The 4,530-nt window shown below is 32.2% G+C and overlaps 1 non-coding gene across 1 annotated transcript; it reads right to left on the bottom strand.

The window, feature by feature from the left end:
* Window positions 1–247: 247 nt before the first annotated feature.
* Window positions 248–329, bottom strand: TRNAS-AGA (transfer RNA serine (anticodon AGA)). Its single transcript has one exon. It is a non-coding gene; the product is annotated as a tRNA-Ser (tRNA).
* Window positions 330–4,530: the final 4,201 nt, after the last annotated feature.

Genomic DNA, 4,530 nt, shown 5'->3' on the forward strand with positions numbered 1-4,530 from the left:
AAATCATCAATAGACACTTAAAATTTTGGCAGCAATAAAAATACACATATATATTGGAATATGAGGTAATCATTTTTACAACAATATATTACAAAAAAATTATATTTTGAAAAGTATACATTGACGCTCTTGTCATAAAATCCCAATAGGTATACAAAATTAGTCACCAAAATTGATTTGATAAACTTGATGATGAAAAATGATTAACACACAGATTTGTGCAAAGCCAATAAGAGCAAAAAAAGTTCGCAGTCGGTAGGATTTGAACCTACGCTCCCAGAGGGAATCTGATTTCTAGTCAGACGCCTTAACCGCTCGGCCACGACTGCAGGCTCGGGGGTGCGTCTGTACAATCTGTACAAAAGGCTGCGCTTCCTTCTCCCATGCTCCACTTTACTGTCATATGCAATGATACGTACAGTGTGTATAGTGTCCTGTATTGGGGTTACCATCCAGATGGTAACGTAAAGTCCTGTCTGGAGACGCCTCAACGTAGTGTCTATAAAACGTTTTTACTTGGAACGTTACAATATAAACATAGGGAAGTGAGTGAGCGTCTTTTGCTGTTGTTTTCGAAAAATTTTTTATCAGTACAAGGTTAAATCGACGATGCCATTTGTTTCATATATTTGTATCTGGTAAAGGAAAAACGTTGGCACTATTTGACTTGGACCATAAGAAACTAGATGTCTTGTGGAATATTCTGCATTTTTTTCAAAACGTATTGTTATTTTTTCAATTTTTTTTCTATAATCGAGATGGGGTACGAACCTTCTCAAAAAAGTATAATTATTTGTTTATGCGATTGCATGAAAAAAATTATGTTTTCCGCTTTAGCAGGGTACGTTCGCCATTAAATCTGTCGGGCAATGTAGGTTGAACTCTACCAACTGCAAGTGCTTTTTTCATTTATATAATATCACCATAATGAGAATCAATGAAAGAATGCATCTACCGTATAAAAAAGGAATTTAACCAGCTTGCTAAAAATAATTCCGTGTTAAAAATTATCAAAAATAAAAAATTTTGGATGAACAAAATTACAAAAAATGGTGATGAGTAAACATTTTAACATTTTAAGAGGAAAGAAAGGTGGGGGTAATAAATACGAAATATCGGTTTAAAGTGTTCTATTAAAATTCACGTAGAACACGTTTGATTACATCGACGATCAACGAATTCATAAACAGATTCATTCCACAATATTCATGACTTATACAATGGCATAGTTATGATAATAATTGCATTAAAAAAAAAACATGAATTTTTTTTATTTTTAAGTTGGACGAAAATTGGCTCACGTCGTGGATACTCTTGATTTTCTTTGTTTTTTTTTTTTTTCAGTTGTATGTCAGAGACAAGTAATTTCTCGGCATAAATTCTTTAAATATATTTTTGTATTAATAATATCTTTTAAAATAATCACTTTTCATTTGCCACTTTTTTTCTCTTTCTCCCATCTATCATCCATCCCGTCTTCGTCATGTAAGATATATATATATATATTGTGCTCGCTCGCGCAAAGTCGAAAAAATTCAGAGGAAAAAACACATAGCAAACATCAATTTTTTTTCACATATATTTATATTTATATTTATATTTATATATGTATATTGATCGCGCACCCGCACATCTTCGCACGCAACCACGAGTGCGTCTATCGATATTTTTCTTTTTTTTTTCACTTCTCACTAACTCTCGCAGTTTATCTAGTTTACTCAATGATCGCGCGCTTTTCTCTAAATATACATATACTTTGACACGCACGTGGCGGTATTCTGATTTTATTTATAAATAATGATCACGCGATGTGCGACGCGCTAGTGGCGAATATCGACTTGGCTTCTGTGGCTTATTACTGTTTTTTTTTTTTTTTTTTTTTCCCTAAATTTTTTCTATTACGTCTTACAATTTAATGACGTGCATTCCAGATTTCTGTATTTAATTTTTTTATGATACAATTAATAATCTCTTTCGTGCACACTATTTTTTTTTTTTTTTTTTTGGTCGCGCAGCTGGAGCGAAGCACCGTGCGATCGTCTCCAAAGTCACCGAATTTTCGTATTCCAGTAGTTTATTTTTTTTTCTCGCAATATCAATAATTCTTCTGATCTCGCCTGTTAAATTTATTTCAAAGTTTTTTTTTTCATTTTTCACTTGCTCTGGCTAATAACTGCTTTTTTTAACAAAAATATAATACTTTTGCGGAATCGTTTTTCGTTCTCGTGTCAATGAATATACATGCGTCATCTTCGTTTATTTACACATACTCGTTAATGATTTTCACTCAAATCGGCTAAACTATATTGTATAGCGACTTCTAAATTCACTTTGGATGTAAGAAAACGAAAGCTTATGCAGTAGAATTCATAAATAATAGTATAATCTTATGGACTCCATGAAAAGTAAAAAATCGGTAATCTTTTTATCAACTATAAAAAGAACTGCGTTGGAAAGCAAAGTATTATTGGCTATTAATTAATAATTAATTGCTGTGTCTTGATGCACCCAAATAACAAAACGCAATATAACTAAAAAAATTAAATACATTTTTTTCGTACAGCCTAAGCTCGAATGTCGCACTTGTCGGGAAAAATATTATACTTTAACATCGCAAACTTGGAGAAACATCGCACTGTTGGTTAAATATCCTGCAAGTCGTTACGAGTTCTTGAACTCTTTTTTTTATTACGTATTTTCGCTTCGAAGTTTCGCATATTCGCCAATGAGATCTTTACGAATTTATTTTCCACTTATTTTTCGCTAATTTAACTACATATTTATACCTATTAATATTATTACTCATATTTTAATGTTAATCATACAACTATATTTATTAATAATGCTGTAATAAGTATTAATACTACGTTAAATATCCACAAATGGTTTTGCTTTATTTACACACCGAAAATTTTAAATAAATTATTGGATTACACAAGTTAGAATTTCTTTCGGCTGCGAAAATTGTAAATACATATTTATTGAAATTGTTGATTGTTATTCGTTAAAAAGTATTTTTGATTGGCTGTTTTGATTTTTTGTCAGTTTTAAAATAAATAATGTGTTTGTACATTTGAAATCAAACTACTTGGCAGTTAAATACATTTTCTTCAACTTTTCTTTTACCATTAATAACTTTGACATCAAGTTATTTGTAGAGTACAAGAAGAATCACTTTTAAGAAACTATCATTCCGTCATACAAAATAGCAAATGCTTAGCCAATCTAAAGGAAAAAAAGTGTCCACGTATCTATACTTTTTTTTTTTTTTTTTTTTTTTTTTTTTTTTTTAACAACACCACACTTCAGCTAAGACTTTTTGTTAAATGTTAAATAGAACAAAAACTTGTAAACATTGTTATCGCAAGTACCAAACCCTAATTCATCAATTGTTGATTTGAGATTTTTTTTCATCAAGTAATATTCAAGGCAGCATCAACAACAGAGAAAGCATGAAAATTCATCCATAAGGACAACATTTTCCTAAAAAATTTGCTTTCACAGCTGTCAGTGACCTATAAGTACAGTCTATGGTTTGTGAGATACAATAAAATGATTTGGATGCATAAAAATAATGTATGATCTCAAACAATCGCTAATACATTGGCATCCCTTTGATAAACCCGAAGTTGTCGAAAGCTCGTAAAAAATTACTCCACGCACGCATCATCTCAAGATAACAATAGCAAACTGCGCATTTATCTCTTTCCCTTTCAAGTCTTATAAACCATATCGTAGATATTATATTATCATGGATTTCGTAATCATTTCCCACACAATTTGCGTAAGCTGGAGTTTTACAATAATCTCGTTGTACAGATGCCAATCTCATTTTTTAAGTGATAATGATTATCCCTGCCAGGTTGGCTCGCAGTACGCAGGTGTCGTTAGCCGGTACTTAGTCGATCGAAGAAATGTTAGAAAATTAATGAGTGCATGGGGAGAAACGAAAAACAAAAATTGAGATCAAACCGGTAAAAGACAGTGACAACCAACTGAGCTGTGGGTCCCTCGCGCTTATGACCTTCGTGACTGTGCGTGCACAATCTCACGTTTTAACCCATGACAACTCACAAGATATTATACCCTCGGTGAGGCATTGAAACGTATGTTTATGCGAACGTGCACTTGTTAATTTAGCGGACGTGCGTTCCGACACTTTGATCTCATCGTAACTTGTTTTTCCCGCTATAAGCACGGCGTCAGCTGTGGAAGGCCAATGTCTTTTATGCCATGCGTGTGCTGTGCGATGAGAATGAAACCTCGCGTTTCTACACAATTGTCTTTTTTTCTTAAAATTTCTTTGGTTTCGTCTAACTTATTATTTTACCACTCGCTACGGTGTACATCTCATTACGCTGATAAAACTCTCTAAATTCGAGCTACATCGATTTACTTGTCTGGCTTTTATTTTAGAAACAAAAGGAATGAACTGTTCTTCGTAGCTGTTGTATTTTTATTTATTTTTTTTTTTTTTTATTTATTTTTTTTTTTCTTTGACCATGTGCAAAAATAGACAATATATCTTCT

The sequence above is a fragment of the Copidosoma floridanum genome, unplaced genomic scaffold (assembly GCF_036245765.1).
Source record: "Copidosoma floridanum isolate Cflo_tuat_1 unplaced genomic scaffold, Cflo_Japanese_pri ptg000001l, whole genome shotgun sequence".
Lineage (NCBI taxonomy): Eukaryota > Metazoa > Arthropoda > Insecta > Hymenoptera > Encyrtidae > Copidosoma > Copidosoma floridanum.